The sequence below is a fragment of the Musca autumnalis genome, unplaced genomic scaffold, assembly GCF_047663935.1.
Source record: "Musca autumnalis isolate F117 unplaced genomic scaffold, ASM4766393v1 scaffold_5, whole genome shotgun sequence".
Classification (NCBI taxonomy): Eukaryota; Metazoa; Arthropoda; class Insecta; order Diptera; family Muscidae; genus Musca; species Musca autumnalis.
This window is the reverse complement of record NW_027412088.1, coordinates 1,453,831-1,471,769: the sequence shown is the minus strand read 5'-3', so window position 1 is coordinate 1,471,769 and position 17,939 is coordinate 1,453,831. Positions and strand designations below refer to the sequence as shown.

General features: G+C 34.9%; 1 protein-coding gene across 3 annotated transcripts in view; it reads right to left on the bottom strand.

Annotated features, from left to right (window-relative positions):
• LOC141406737 (uncharacterized) overlaps window positions 1-17,939 on the bottom strand; it is a 95,233-nt gene that overhangs the window by 76,171 nt on the left and 1,123 nt on the right. The gene's annotated exons all lie outside the window — the stretch shown is intronic.

The following is a 17,939-nucleotide window of genomic DNA, read 5'->3' as shown; positions in this document are numbered from 1 at the left end:
AGTGAACATTTTACAACATTTTTGTGTACGGGAACGGGTTTTCTGGTAAAATGTGTAAAAGTCGTAAAAATGTTAAAAACTTTTTAGTTCTGGAACAAAGCTTTAAGCTTTCCCTTCCTAGAAATACCACATTTACTCACCCTTTTAGTCGCATAGGAGACTCCTCGAAGCAAAGTTGGAACTTTTTTTAGCATAGGTTTGTTTGCAATTACTAATTGACCAAAATAGTGCCAAACCACTGATCCTCCTGAGGACTTCTTTGTTAAAACAATTTCATTTTTTTCTTTAATTTGGCTTTTAGTTCTTAATATTTTGTCATATACATTAATGTCGTTATCAATTCCATTAAAACAGCCAGGTCGTCATCTGATTCTGAACTAGATTCATTTAAAAGATTATTTTACATCTGTAATTTTTTGGTTCGCCATTCTTGTTTATTTTGATTTAGCTTACGAAAAAACTAACGTACACCTAAAAATGTTACCCCATTCGCCAAAAACAGAAAAGGTGTTTCAGTGTTACCATATTGCAAAAATAAAAAAGTAGATGAGGTTACCATTTGTTACCACTTTTAACCTGCAAACGTTTCTAAACCCCCAAAAAAGGTAAAACTGGAAGCTATTTTGAAGAGATAGGGAGAGAAGAGAGCAAAAATACCATTCTCTTCTACCACAGGCTACCAGACAAATTTCTTCGGGTAAAAAATTGTAGAACTGATTTTTCGACATTTGTTTGACGATTATTTGACAATAAAGAAAAAAAATGAACAAAAAACAGAAGAAAAAAAGCGAGTGCTGACAAAACAAAGTTAAAAACTGTAAAATAAAAGAAGAAAAGTGAACTTTTATGTTTCTTTTTGGCATTGCTACCAGATGTACCATTTTTTCGTTTCTTTAATTTTCTGGTAATACTGGTCATGATAGAGCAATTTTGACAGATTTCTCTTTTACCATAGACTAATGAATGTATAGACGAAGGACTACTCAATTTTTCCGCGGTCAAGTCACGTTTTTTGGGGAAAATTACAATATTTTCTTGGATATTTTTATCTGAGATTATAGTTCACATCAAAAACTAGCCACATGTATTCTTTTGCCACAAAATATTTTTTAACTTGTATTTTTTTTTTGGCATTTTATCTTGAGTTTCTTGGTCACCAAACTCAATTCGAACATACTCGGTGGGAGCATTCCGTCGTCGATACATTCATTATTCTATGCTTTTACCACTTTTACCATTAAAAAAGTAAAGGAACAAAGCTTTTGTTAATAATTGGTTTCGTTGATCGAGGAATAATGGAAAAGTGCGATTTTTTTAAATAAAATGATAAAAAAATATGCAATTAAATGTGATTTTGTTAATAAAACAATATTTTTATTATTTTTAAAGTCATGTTCACACGAGAGTTTGAAGTACGTTGTTCGCTTCTCGAAATACGTACACGAATTAACCCGTTTCCACGACATCATTCGTAATTAATATAATATATATGTACACACATAGGTATTTTAAACAACAATTTAAAATAGGTATTGCATACATTTTTATTAAAAAATTTTATTTGTAAAACAAAGAAATTCATATTTGGTCTGTTCCAGAACTGCAAGAATCTACTAATTTTTACTATTTTTTCCGATAACATAAAGGGAAAAATGCTATCGTAGTAAAGAATAGTAGCTTCTTGCAGGTTCTGGAACAGAGCAATTTTTTAATTTAAGGATTTGGAATTAAAATTACACATAAAAAAATTATTTTTTTATATTAAACTATTAAATATATCGTAGTTGTCTTGTATGAATAGCATCCTGTTTATCGTCAAAGGGCTTAAATTTGACCTTTTTGCTGTCACTATTGATCCAGCACTTGAAAAAGCTTTTTCTGATGATGCGCTCGTTGATGGGATACATAAAAGTAAAGAGGCTTATTTCGCCACATTGGGAAACTCCTAAAAATTTGTATAATATTAGCTATAAATTTGAACACATATATGCTTTATTCCCGTACTTTTTAATAGTAAAACTCATAAAAGAGAGAAAGAGAGAAAAATTGTTCTCACACAAGTCTTTTCAAAAAGTTTGGGAACGCAAAAATGGAAAAAACGTCAAAAAAGCTGGAACAAATATCAATGTCGGCGTACCAGACGCCGGCATTCATGTTACTATTTTTTAAACGCTCAAATTTGTCGAATAAAAAGTTTTTAAAGAGAGCGTCATTCGGCGCCATTTTTGTTTAAAGAGAAGTGAAAATTTTACAACATTTTTGTGTACGGGAACGGGTTTTCTGGTAAAATGTGTAAAAGTCGTAAAAATTTTAAAAACTTTTTAGTTCTGGAACAAAGCTTTAAGCTTTCCCTTCCTAGAAATACCACATTTACTCGGTCCCACGGTCGGCAAATTCAGTCTTCATGAGGTAACATCCGACAACGGAATGAGGCTGATTAATTTTGCAGCGGCAAAGAACATGGTAGTGAGCAGCACCAGATTCCCACACCTCGACATACAGAAGGCTACGTGGATATCCCCGGATGGGAAAACAAAAAATCAGATTGATCATGTTGTGATAGATGGAAGACACTCGTCCAGTGTGTTAGATTCGAGGTGCGAACATCGATTCGGACCATTTTCTTGTATCAGCCCATGGTAGAGCAAATACAAGGTAAAGTTAATACTACAACAAATACAACTCGAACAACAACCACAAAGGAATTTGTTTTTGTTTGTAACGTTACTGCCAGTTGTATTTGTAAACAAAACAAGGAAATGTCTATAAATTATTGGAATTTAAAAAACTAATAATTTTTCACATTTGGTTCAATATTTTGGAAAACATGAATGAAAATTCGTTACATTTTCAATTTTTATGTTTCCACATCATTCCACTAAATGCATAAATTCTCGCAGAAAGTAGAATTCTTGCAGAAAAGTTTGGGGTCGCTGGAAATTCATAGAAAAAGAAGAAACTGTTTCAATGTTTTGTTTTAGAAATCAAAGAAGCAAATGTTTATTAGGGTTTTATTTTTAAAAATTTTAACAAAATACCTCACATATTAACAAACGTTGTATCGTCTCTACAAGCGGGGATTTACTGCGCGGCTTATCGTTCGAACTTGGAGGAGGTTACATATCATTGATATGAAGAAGTCTTTCTGGGAAATGGTTTTTTCCGAATGATATATTTTTTTCTCAAAAAATATATGTCCCTAATGTACATCGAAATAGAAATAAATGTATAAAATATCATAAGAAATTTGACACTAACGTTACAACCCAGTTCAGTCAGCTGTGTATTGCTGCTACCTTTTCTTATTCTACCATGGTATCAGCCAAGGTACGCACTCGTCTTAATGTTGCGGCAAAAGTGCGATCTAACACAGGACGGAAGCTGGATGTCGAGAAGCTGCAAACACAACAGACAGCACAAGCCTACTCCGCTCAACTGACTCGCATGCTGGAAAACAGCACTCCTTGTCCCGATAATGTAGAAGCACGTTGGCAAAGAATAGCCCACTCCCTTCAGACTGCCGCAAAAACCATAATTGGGTACCAAAAACCTCCACCTAAAAATTTATGGTACGATCAGGAGTGTCGTAAAGGTACAGAAGAAAAGAACGCGGCATATAGAGCAACACTGCATTCAGTAGCAACACGAAGAACGAAAGAAACATATCGGGAGAAGAGGAGAGAGGAAAAGCGTATTTTCAGGAGAAAAAAGAAGGAGCAAGAAAAACGTGAGCGTGAGAAACTCGAGACGTTCAGGAGTCAGAATGAAGTCCGAAAATTTTACCAGAGTGTAAAACACCAGACTGAAGGATATGGTGCAGGCACATTCTTCTGCAAAGATGACCAAGGGAATCTGGTAACTGATACATATAGCGTACTGAGGATCTGGAAGGAGCACTTTATGAAGCTTTTGGTATCGAATATGGATGCCGATGAAGATACCCCAGAACCAATAGTAAATGACAATGTTGAATGTCTACCACCTAGCCAAAGCGAGGTTACGACAGCCATTAATCGGCTGAAAAACAATAAGGCAGCAGGAGCTGATGGACTTCCCGCCGAATTGTTCAAGACCGGTGGCGAAATGCTGGTAAGGAGTATGCATCAGCTAATTTGCAAAGCATACCCAACGATTGGAACCTCAGCCTACTATGTCCCGTACATAAGAAAGGAGACAAAACGGTTTGTGCAAATTACCGAGGTATAAATCTACCTCGGCACCGCCATAAATAAAACCAACAATATAAGCCATGAAATAAAGAGAAGAATAATATTGGCCAACAGATGCTACTTTGGTCTAAATAACCTGTTTAAAAGCAAAACCACCTCTCGTCAAACAAAACGTACACTTTACCGGACACTGATACTACCCGTTCTTTAGTATGGATCTGAAGCATGGGTACTTGCGAAAGCAGATGAGGCAGAACTTGGTGTGTTTGACAGAAAAATTCTTCGAAAGATTTATGGACCAATATGCGTTGAAGGTGAATACCGACGTCGTATGAACCAAGGGCTATACCAGCCGACCGACATCGATATAGTAAAACGTATCGAACTACAACGATTGCGTTGGTTTGGCCATGTCAGCAGAATGGATAAAGATGCCCCCGTCAAAAAGGCATTTGAATTCGAGCCACTCGACGGTATACGCCCCAAGGGAAGGCCAAAACTCCGATGGAAAGACCAAGTTGAAGAAGATATCACAAAACATGGCGTCCAAAATTGGAGAAGTAAGGCAAAAGATCGGTGCGTTTGGAAATCTATTCTTAGTTCGGCTTATGGAACAAGACGTTCTGTTTAGTATAAAAGCCATCTAAGTAAGTTTTACTATTTAAGCATTAAAAAATTAATATTTTCATATTTTTATTATTTTATCGGCGGCTCGGCTTAGCCGGCTGTGAGCTGATCGGCGCATGTCTCTGATATACGGTGAGCGTCAAAATAAAGTTTACACCTCTCAAGGTTTTTTTATTGCGTTCTTAGAGGAATGGGGCTAATAGCAAATGTATATGTTTTTGTACTGATCCCAACGATATATAATTTTCTTCCGGGAAATGTATAATAGTTCCCGAGATATTGCCATCTGAAGTTTCGATAATTCCTTATTTACAGCCTGTTTTTGTAAAAATGCTTGTCTGTCACACGAACCGTTCGTACTAATTGAGATTAATACCCCGGTTACACTATTGAAGGTTAACCCACTGGGTTTAATAGATCCAGTGGGTTAATCTTTGCTGTTTACACTTAGCTTTTCGATGATATAAACTGTCAGCTGATGTTTGTTTACGTACTAGCTGAACCCAGTGCGCTTCGCTACCCCGACTAAGGTATAATACATTTGACACATTTGTTTGTAGGCCAATTTTCTTCCAAATTTCATTAAAATCGGGTATACATAGCGTGTTTGGTGCATCAATACATGAAATCGGACGAAAATATATATGGGAGCTATATCCAAATCTAAACCGATTTGGAAGTAATTTGGCACACTAATTTCTATACCGAATTCCGTCACACATTCCAAATTTCATATATAGCGGAGATATATAGCGTGTTTCGTGCACCAAATACCTAAAATCGGCCTAAAATATATATGGAAGATATATCCAAATCTGAGCCGATTTCAATATAACTTGGCAAATGTATTTCTAGACCAAATTCATTCACACATCTAAAATTTGGAGATGGTAAAAGATACCATTCTATAGATATTTGCATACAACATCTAAATTTTTTGAGGTACCTCCGATTCTGATGCTATATCTCCGGATCAACGCGGAATTTCAAAACATTTTATAGCCTATGTTACTTTCAGGCCATGTAGTGATATACTCTGAAAATTTGAGGATGATCGGTTTAGCGGTTTTTGAATCCATAAACTTCAAACAAACAAATAAACAAACAAACAAACGTACAAACATTTTTCTACTTTATATATATAGATACATACAAAATAACTAATAATGTCGTGTTTTACACTTTTACAATTTCTCGCATGAGATATCGCCCCCTCTTTGCTCATATTGGTATATTTTACACACAGGGATACATTTTTGTATCATGGTATCAAGCGTACTTTTTGTTAAAAAAGTATCTAATGTAAAAAATAAATAATTTTATGATTTTCAAATAACTTTAGATTTATAAACTCCATAAAATCTAATGCGACCAATCGTAAACGTGTAAAACACGACAAACTCTGTTGCAAAAACAGTTGCAACTGTTGGTACTTTTTGAGTAGAGTTGGATTTTTTTGCACAAATACCGAATACAACACTGTATTTTTGGTGGATTTGTGCCGGATTTAAAATAAACCCAGTCGTGAGAGGATTTAATTTTTGTCAGATGTGACCAGATTAAGCAATAAATCCTCATGAAGAGGTTTAACCCGGGAAAAACCTGTGTTGTAACCGTTCTATAATCGCACTGTTTTTTAGATAATTCATTTTATATGATTGCGATACGTTATGTTATTGATGTGATTGTTATTATACCCTCCACCATATGGAGGGTATAATTAAATTTGTCATTCCGTTTGTAACACATCGAAATATTCGTCGGAGACCCTATAAAGTATATATATTATTGATCAGCATAAAATTCTATGTCGATTTGACCATGTCCGTCTGTCCGTCAGTCCGTCCGTCTGTCTGTCTGTTGAAATCAAGATACAGCTCGCAATTTTAAAGATAGAGAGTCAAAATTTGGTACTGAAGTTTTTATTACTTGCAGGATGGTTGGTATTGAAAATGGGGTATATCGGTCCACGTTTTGATATAGCCCCCATAGAACGGTACCTCCCGATTTTCGGTATTTTGAAGGTTTTAGCTTCATTATCCTACCAAAATGGCTGAAATTTGGTACGTAGTCTTCTTTAGGGGTATAAAACTTTCCCCCAAAATTTTTTGGTATCGGTCTACACCTTCATATAGCCCCCATAGAACGGTACCTCCCGATTTTCGATATTTTTAAGGTTTTAGTTTCATTATCCTACCAAAATGGCTGAAATTTGGTACGTAGTCTTCTTTGGGGGTATAAAACTTTCCCCCAGAATTTTGTCGGTATCGGTCCACACCGTCATATACCCCCATAGAACGGTACCTCCCGATTTTCGGTATTTTGAAGGTTTTAGCTTCATTATCCTACCAAAATGGCTGAAATTTGGTACGTAGTCTTCTTTAGGGGTATAAAACTTTCCACCAGAATTTTGTAGGTATCGGTGAACACTTTCATATAGCCCTCATAGAACGGTACCTCCCGATTTTCGGTATTTTGAAGGTTTTAGCTTCATTATCCTACCAAAATGGCTGAAATTTGGTACGTAGTCTTCTTTAGGGGTATAAAACTTTCCACCAGAATTTTGTAGGTATCGGTCCACGTTTTGATATAGCCCCCATAGAACGGTACCTCCCGATTTTCGGTATTTTGAAGGTTTTAGCTTCATTATCACACCGAAATGGCTGAAATTTGGCACTTAGTATACGTTGGTGGTATAAAACTTTCCCCCAAAACTTTGTCGGTATCGGTCCATGGCTTCATATAACCCCCATTAAACGGTACCTCCCGATTTTCGGTATTTTGAACGTTGTGGACTCAGTATTCCATCGAAATGGCTAAATTTTGGTATTAAGACTTCGTTGGGGGTACTAAAACTTCCCCTTTAAATTTGTCGGTATAGGTCCACACCTTCATATAGCCCCCATGGAAAGGTACCTCCCGATTTTTCGTATTTTGAAGGTTGTGTCTTCAATATTCCACCAAAATGGCTGACATTTGGTATTTAGTCTTCAATGTGATATAAAACTGTTCGCCAGAAATATGTCTGTACAGGTCCACGCTTTCGTATTGCCCCATTTCTCACTAAAATTCGTCGGTATAGGTCCACGTTTCGATGTAGCCCCCATAGAACGGTTCCTCCGGATTTTCGTAATACTGAAGATTGTGATGTCAATATCCAACCGAAATGGCTGAAATTCGTTATTTCGTCTTCCAAGAGTTATAAAATATTCCAGAAGAGTATTATCAGTATAGGTCCACGTCTTCCTATATCCCCATAGGAGCTTACTTCTTGATGTTCGGTATTTTTTAAGTTTTAGCCACATTCTCTTACCGAAATATAGGAAATTTGGTATTTAGTCTTTTAGCCTAAAAACTTTCCGTCAGAAATTTGTCGGTATAGATCGACGTTTTGAAATAGCCCCCATAGAATGGTGCCTTACATTGTTTAACCGAAATTGCTGAAATTATTCCATTTTACTTCAATACAACTTGTGGTGGAGGGTATAACAAGTTCGGCCCGGCCATGATACAATAAGAAGGTAGCAGCAACTGCCGTTTTTGGTAACATAAGATGTCAACATTTGACATAAATTCAATGCAATTGACACATTATGTTACCATCAGCTGGGCTTCAGCTGGGCTGATAAAGCTACCTTCTTATTGTATCATGGGCCCGACCGAACTTAACGCCGTTCTTACTTGTTTTTGCATAATTTAGAGCAGTTTTTGTAAAAAAAATATTTTTCAAACATATCGTTCATACTCAAACGAATAGGTTTAAAATCTGTTTTTTATAAAGCGCCCCACACACTATCAAATTTTGATGTGAATATTTGTAGTAGTATGTGTAAATTTTTAAAAATTTGAGAATGTGTGTGTGAATTTTATGGATTGAGGAAAATCAAAATAGTTTTGATTTTCAAAATGAACCCCAATCAATCCGATGAATAAGGTTTATTTTAAAATTGTCAACAAGCTATTTTGAAAAACAGAACATTGTGTTTGTGAAAAAATAAAAAAAAATTTAAGTTCATGCATTTTTTGAGGAAAATTCGAAGCTTTCCGTTGCAGATTAAAGACTGATTGAATGCTTTGCTCACACTTATCAAGAACACGCATATAGAAAGAGTTCGGTTGGACAAGCCAATTTGATAGTGTATGGGCCGCTTAAAAATTGAAAAGCTTTCGTTTGATTGCGAATAGCTTTGTATATCAGGGTTTCCATTATGTTAATTTTTAAAATGTTTTTAATTGTTCTCATTGAAAAATATGTCCCTTGTGGCAATCCCAAAAAATAAAAAATATTCAATATACAGACAAATTTTGAAAACAATTTTCAAAAAATGTCAAACTACATTTTGGAAAATGTAAAAATTTCTCTAGATCAATTTGCCATTATATGCATGGGTTTTCAGCGAAATTCTGTAACAAACAACAACATTTCAGCTCAAAACGTTTGGTCTCTTTCTATCGTTGTTTTCAGACGTTTTCGTTTGTATTTTTTGTTATGAAAACCAAATATGTAGGTATATGAGGGAAATCAAAAGTGTTAGTGGTGTTTTACATTTACGCGATTGCTAGTACGAGAAATCGTCTCCTCGTTGTTCATATTCTAACCCTGCTTTTACACTTGACAGGACAGTTGAGTGTATTGATTGTCAAAAACCCAAAACTTGCCTGTGGCGTAGGTGTCCAGACAACTGCAAAAACGGTTGATAAAATTTTGAATGAAAATCGTCGATTTCTTTTTGTTTTCCGTTTACATATTTTGTTTCATACCAGTCCTGGGTCTGCATTCTCGTTCTATGAAAATTTGAAATGAAAAATATTTTCTTTATAATATTTTTCATTTGACATTTATTTATTTCCCATTATTTATGCCCCAGCTGTCTTTTTGTTATTTTTTGAAATAGTTTTGTTTTCATTTATTCAAAAATTGCCGAGGCAACTAGCCAAATGTTTGTATTAGTAAACCAGAGTTGTATTTGCAGACAGTCTGTCTTGTGTTAACGCCAAGTTAAATTTCACACACAGGGTTGCTTTTTTTTGTAACTTGGTATCGAAAGTACCTTTTGTCAAAAATACCTAATGTAAAAAGGAGGCATTTTATAAAAATATTTTATAATAATATTAAAATGCTTACAAAAAATAATAATTTTATGCTTTCAATAATTTATTATGCACAAATCCGTTGCAAAACTACGTTTTGTTTCAGTTTCTCTTACTATGTTTTGCAACTCTGCTTAATAAGAATAACAAACGCAAAGAGGAGACGATTTCTCGTACGAGCAATCGCGTAAATGTAAATCACCACTTCATGGCCCAAATACAGGTCCCCCAGCAAAATCAGATGATTTAGATTTGAGCTGTCAAAATTCATTTTGTAATTTGAATTCGCTGTGAGGTATAGAAGTGTCAAACTGTACAGAAACAGGTAGATGTATTTCGAAAAAAGGCAACAAATAAACAATGTTGTACACGTATAATGAGAATTTAATTCACAATAGTTTATTTTAGCACTTTACGATCGATCAGATTTTATTTTCTGTTTCGTCATACAAAAATAACAACGGTAAAAACTTTTTCTCGGAAAATGTTCTGTATCTACCTGAATTGATAGAAAATAAATTCGGCCCAAAAAAATTTTTCGCCTCTGTTTATGAATTTTGACGTTTCAAATCTTTGTTTTTCTTTGAATTCGCTTGCTGGAGGACCTTGGGCCATGCACCACTTACAAAAACAGGGGGATATAATTTGCATCAAAGGAGAGGTCAAGAGTTGGTCTTCTAGTTTCGTGTGCGTAATTTATCGGAATATGACCGAAAATATTAAAATTTGGACAAAAATTAATTATTGGATATTTTTCCCACAATGGCCACTTTCAACCGCTAAATGCTATATATCCGATCATTTTTAAAAATTATTGCAATCTTCCTTGATCAAACCTCTACTTCGTGCAAAAATTTTTCAGTATTAAAATATAATAACTTATGGTAGTGGATGAATAATGATATAGTGCAAGAATAAGGATATTCTGTATACTAAAAATTTTACCCATTTTCACACAAAAGTCTTAAATCACTGGCTGAAGGCTATCTATTTAGAGAAAAATTTAGAATTTAAAAGAAAATGTTGTTCCAGTACATAGGAGAAGAAAGTCTTAAAAACGCGACACAATCAGAGATGTTCCCAATTCAAAACATTGAAAATAATATGTCTGTTCGATAACTGTGCAAGTAAAAAGAACTTGCAATTGCATCTCAGTTCTGTTTTATTGAACAAATTTGTAACATTTTGTACAAATTTTTGGATTATCGAACAGATTTAATATCAACTACGAAAAAAATTACGATACGAGCATTATTTTACTTCCATTTTCCTTACACTCCTACAAACAGAAAGTCGCAAATTATTCCTGCGACTCGTATTAACATTTTTATCCGTTTATGAACAATAGTAGTTATGTACAGTGATGGTCACAGAATTAGCACACTGATTTCAGTCAGCTAAGAGTTTTGATAGGGCAAATTGAAATATTTACGTAAACAAAATCCTTTTCTATAATGTATTTAAAAGATTTAATGATATAAGTGAGTAGTATTATCAGTGGTTTTTTGAAAATAAAAGTTTTGTAAAGACCCAGCCAGCATTATTTGAAAATTTTAATCAAATTCGAGTCTTTTTTGATCCGACTGCACGATTAAAAACCTGGAATATGAGCTCATTTTCTGATCATAAATGACTCCTTTGTCGGGAGGAAAACGTAACCTCAGGCGACTCTTCTAAACAAATCACAAATGAGTCTTCCTCTGCATTAGTTTCGAGTCATTTTTGCTCATTTTCATGAGTCTTTAGGGAGTCATTTATGAGTATTTTTATTAGACGAAATAAATTAAAAAATTTATTTTTATTCTTTTTTGTTCCTTTCCTTTGTTTTATTGTCTGTTCTGCTTTGTTATGTCTTTTAATTATCCTTTATGTTGCGCGGTGGTTAGTATACTGCTTCTTCATTTCACCTGGCAAAACCTGAACATGTGTTGTGTTTGTCTATACACTTAATATTATACATTACATTTATATCAAAGTTTTATAAAAAGTGTATATGAGAATTATTTACAACCAAACAAAAATAAAACAAAACAATCAGTTTTTAATCACCTAACAGTTCAAAATATGATCAGAAGATACATAATTATAATCACTTTTCAAACACCTGCATGACCCTTTTTTGATTAAGCATTTTTCAATCTTCATGAAGATCAAAATGTGACTATAAATAATGAAAAAATAGTCACATTTTAAACGCCTCAATGATTCATTTGTGATTGCTACACATTTGTTGTTGTATTTTAAATTGAATTCTTTTTAATCATTACAGGGAGTCACTTTGGAGTCCCTCTCTGATCATACAAGCGACTTAATCAGTTTTTGATCTCCAAAGGGACTTTAAAAAGACTCCGCAATGTGATTTTTGAAGAAACAATCTTCCAAATGCTAGCTGGTGACGCCCAAATTATCAAGGGGACATATAATTAGCACACCCTAAGATTTCTTTAATTTAATTCAATTAATATACAAAAATTAATTTATATTGAAGTTATTTCATGTTCAAACGTATTGAAGTAATCATTTTTTGAAAGAAAAAATAATTTATCATCCCGGAATCTCAAAATATATCCCAATAGCGGACCATTTTTCGTAAGGTACACTTAAACGTCAGAAAGTCGCCAAAACCTTGAAAACAAATGTACAGTTGGATCTGAAATTTAAATATAAAGTGCAAAAACTTTTCAAAAAGTCTTTAAGGTCGATGATTCGTTCAAGAACATTTTCGGTTTGAAAGGGGTTTATAGAAAGAAGATCAATAAAATGCACCCTTATGTGAAGAAGGATCAACTTATAACACCATTTGTTATACAAAGTTACACGTCTGAATAACACCAAAGACCTATCACAACAAGTAGGCATGCAAGTAGGCATATACTATGCAAGATGAATGTTTTCTGGATTATTGATTTTGAATGTATTCGTTTTAAGCTCCGGGAAACATATTATCTTGCGGTCTCACTAGACTATCTCCCATTTGCCTTATGTCTAGAAAATTATTGAAATTTGCGTAGGTCCCATAGAGATGAACATAGGTTTATCGTGGCATACATCACGACATAGCGGTAAAATTCAATCCAGATGGATAAGTATTTATAAAATCAATAGCTCAAAGCATCATATTACAGTTTTTTAATGAAAATTTTTGTGTCAAACGGACTTTACAGATGCACACTGCTGGTGGGTACATCCCACTATTCGCAAATGTACAAAGATGAACAAAAATATGATGTTTTATTTGATGTTTCTATGAACTACTTGCCTCAATGAATTTGTTTACATGTGAAAAAATCGATAAAAAAACACTAAAAAACTGAAATTTCCATCAGTCCTTGGGACCAAAGGTGTACCCCATATAATTCCCTTCTTACAATGAAATTTCGGAGACTGGTGGAGAGTATATCTAGCAGCCTGGAACTTATTCCCAAACGATAGGGATTTAAAACTGAATATGGACGAAAATATTGAAACTATGCACAATATAAGTGATTATTTTAAGGTGTGCTAATTACGTGTCCAGTGAATTTAGGACATTTTTTGGAGGTTATTCAAATTGACAGTTATATTTCAGTTTCTGTATTGCGTTGTATTCTTTAAGCATACTACTGAGAATACATTAGTACAAATACTTTATTAAATACAACTACTTTTGAAGGTCTTTTTAGGCAAAAAAAAGTTGGTAGTGAGGTGTGCTAATTATGTGGCCAACACTGTATATCCCTTTACGTGCCAGAGTCTTCCAGTTTTTACCACTATTAGAACAAGTCTCGTTTAGGGGCACCTCTCGGATCGGGAAATTTTGACCATTGGAATTCCTAGGGACCCTGATCACAATTATATATAGCTTCCCGGGGAAGTCCGTACTTCCCGAGATATGGGTCTTGACATTTCGGAAATGTCAAACTTTTGCACCGTTGTCTTGATTATGGGCACCTCTCGGATCGGGAAATTTTGACCATAGGTAGTCCTAGGGACCCTGATCACAATTATATATAGCTTCCCGGGGAAGTCCGTACTTCCCGAGATATGGGTCTTGACATTTCGGAAATGTCTAACTTTTGCACCGTTGTCTTGATTATGGGCACCTCTCGGATCGGGCTGAAATTATTGCCATAGGTTGTCCTTGGCATCCTGATCACAACGATATATAGTATTCCCGGGGCAAGTCCATATTTTCCGAGATATGGGTCTTGACTTTTTTACTCACCATTATTAATTAACCCCCCGTTTACACATGCAAGTGGCAGTTCGAAAAACACAAATACACTCACACATATTCATTGCCACACCAACTAACAACCTCACTGCCGACAAAATTTTCTTGTCAGTAATCAATGTAAGTGCTTTGAAAGTAACTTCAATTTTTTTCCGAACGTCTACACATGCAAGTGTCAGTTCGAAAAAATTGAAGTTTCGACTATAATATGTATACACAACTGTCTGTAAGTTACTTGCATGTGTAATCATTGGGTTACCTAGGCAATATGGGTATCATTTTAAAGCTCAAGAAGAGAAATTTCTAATTCCGTCATTAATTTGAAGAGGAAATTCAATTTTCTAATACTAATTTATTTTAAGACTTTCTCCTAGGGACAGGTGCAAATCTCGGGAACGGGACCAAAAATGTCCTTAAAATTATAAACTTTTCTATAAATAGTATACATTTCCACAACAATAGTTATTTGCGTTAAAATCTCTATGAAAGCAATATAAATGTTAAATTTTTAAAATTTTCTATTTTACGGCTCATCATAAGAAAGTATAGATTTCCGCAACAAAGGAATAAATCGTTAGAATCGGTATGAAAAAGCACCATCTGCAGTAATGCAACAATACACAACAACCTCGTCTGCAATGCAACAATAAAAAAAATGTATATCCATCTTACCTTAGGCGTCATTATAATACGCATACAAAATATCATTTAATGACGGGAAATGAGCGAAAAAAAAATAATATGACAGCTTAAAGATAATTTAACAAATAATAATAGGAGGCTTAATATTATAAAAGACAAAGGCAATTATGATAATGCCACAATCAAGGCCTCATATAAGATTGCTCTGGAATTGGCCAAGAAATGTAGACCTTTTGAAGATGGGGGTTTTTAAAGAAGTTTTTATGTCAGTATTAGCTTTTTTGGAGATACTGGTAGAAAAATGGAAGACATTTTCAAAGAGGTGCCTTTATCTCGGTCCACAATAGTCTGCCGCACCGAGTCAATAGGGAAATTCATAGAAAAAAAAACGTTTTTTGTATGCTTAGAAAGTCTTAAAAATCATTTTTATATAAAATTTGTTTTTTCGCTCAAAAAATTAACATATGAAGAAAAATACTCTTCAAATTATGAAGTTATTTATATTATTTTTAATTTAAGTCATACAAAGCGAACACGCCAACAATATATTTTTCATTTCACACTTAATATGAAAATCATCACCCTGTTCTGTCAGTGTAATTTTACCCACACATAAACAATTCGCTCTTCTTGGTCGGCTATGTTTTAGACCCCAAGTATGTTTGGACGAAATGTGTTTCAGACAATTTGGAGTTGATTTAGTCATGTCCGCCTGTCTGTCTGGCTGGCTGGTGCGCACGATAACTCTCGAACGGATTAGCCGATTTGGCCCAAAATTCGGCTTTCGTAATATTTTGTCCAAACTTAGTTTAAGTTCGAAGATGGGCCATATTGGTCCACTTCTTCAGATACCTCCCCCACAAAAGTTCGGAAAATTTGTACGCACGATAACTCTTGAAGGGAACAACCGATTTGGTCCATTTGGCACATCGTGAAATTTCTACCAGGCATAGATGAGGTTCCAATATGGACTCTAACTCCACTCCTCCCCAAAGGAGACCTCCCACAAAAAATTTCGGAAAAGTTCAGTTTAGGACCTGCTCTCGGATCGTTTTGATTTTTGTTGTAGCAACTTGTATTCGCTGCCCCAATTACGAAGGTGCAAGTTTCATCATGGGGCAAGTCTACACTTCCTGAAAGAATAGCCAGAAAGTTTGAAAAATTCCCAATGTGTAGTGGCTGGACCGCACTATAACCTTCGAACCGATCTGCCGACTCGGTCTAAAATTCGGCCATCGTAATATTTTGTCTAAACTTAGTTTAAGCCCGAAGATGAGCCATATCGGACCATTCCTTTAGGTACCTCTCCCACAAAGGTTCGAAAATATTCGGAAATGTTGTGCCCACGATAATTTTTGAAGGCAGTAACAGATTTGGTCCATACTTCGCACATCGTAATATTTCTACGAGACATCGTTCTGGATTGAATATGGACTATATATGTCAACTCCTTTAGGTACCTCCCACACAAAATTTCAGAAAAAATGCTTTAAGGCCTGCTTTCTATTCTTTTTTATCTTTGTTGTAACAACTTGTATTCGCTGCCCCCATGACGACGGTGCAAGTTTTTTTTCAGGGGCCAGTCCATACTTCCTGAGAAAATAGCCCGAAAGCTGTAAAAAAATCCCTATTAACTCTCGAACGGATCAGCCGTTTCCGTCTATAATTTGGGCTTCATAATATTTAGTCCAAACTAAGTTTAAGTTTGAAGATTGGTACTGTCTGTGCGCACATTCCGGTACCTACCCCACCCCCAAATATTACAAAATTTCACTAAAATAGTATGCGCTATATCTGCTAAACGGAGCAACCGTCCAAATCCTTGATCTATTAATATTTTGTCCAAATGTATTATACCGATGCTATTCATTGTGGTCCTTTTAAAGCGATTTTATGTTTTTTGTGGGCAAGACCATGCTTCCTGACATCGTGGCCTAAAACCTCTGAGTTATACGGTGCCCAACTGAAATGACTGGTGGGCACAAAATCTATCAAAAGGAATTAATCCCAAAATTAGATCCACTTCCAAAATGAACTATGCCGGTCCATTCCTTCAAGTACATCCTCCGCAACACATTTGAGCTTCAAACCAAATATATTTTTTGGCGACAAATTTCAAAAAGGGCTACAAAATCCGTAATCCCTAGATTCAATATTGTCAATAGATGGACGTTTCAATTCACACAGGCTGCTGAGGGTATATCGGGTATCTCTGGCGGCCGACTATACTTTTCTACTTGTTTTTTCATAATCATCAGCGGTGGGTCGGTAAAGGAAAGATATGCCCACATACAGTTAGTCAACTATATTATTGCAATCGATAAATTTTTAAAAATTTAGATATTTAATTAGGAATTACTACAAGTAATTCTCTCAATAATGTTGGGCTTTTTGTAAATATCTGTTGATTTACTTGTTAATGACAACATCAAACCAATAAATGCAGAAATCGGTCGGAAATAACAAAAACAATGGGCAAAATGGATAGGTACCTGGTTTTTGTGATGTCAACTAAATAATTGCAAAATGAATGAATGTGCAATAAAATCGTGAGGTTTCCCCCGCGATTTTTTCCAATTAAGGATTTTTATGACTTTTATGGTATGTGGACATGTAGATCCATAATTTCTGATCGTAAATAATTTTTTGTGTGTGTAACATAGACAGTATATTCAGAAAAAGAGAAAGTCAGGTAAACGGTTTTGGAAAATATGCTACATTTGGTCTATTCTAATTATAATAATGGCAAATCCGAAAGAGAAATCCTTAAAGTCACCTCTCGTAAGCTGAGAGGTGTATACGACATCATTTACCGCACCGAGAAAGAAGTCAGTCTCAAACTGAAGGCGTTACAAGGCAGACCCAAAATAGTAACCACGCGAATTGACAGGAGTATGATTAAAGAAATTGACGAAAGAGCCCAAATCAGCACGAGAAAATTGATTTTTTTAATTAAAAATGATTTGGGAGTAAGTGTGTCACATGGAAAAGTCAGAAAAGTGCTACATAATAACAAGCACTCATCACGAGTGACTAGGTAAAAACCATTGCCCTCCCAGTACAATATATAGAAACTATTCAGACTCGTTACAGACAACTTTTCACGCCATCATCAGTATTGGCATGTCGTTATATTTTCTGATGAGACAAAACTATGCTGTACTATCACGATGGGTCTCAAAAAGTATTGCGAAACC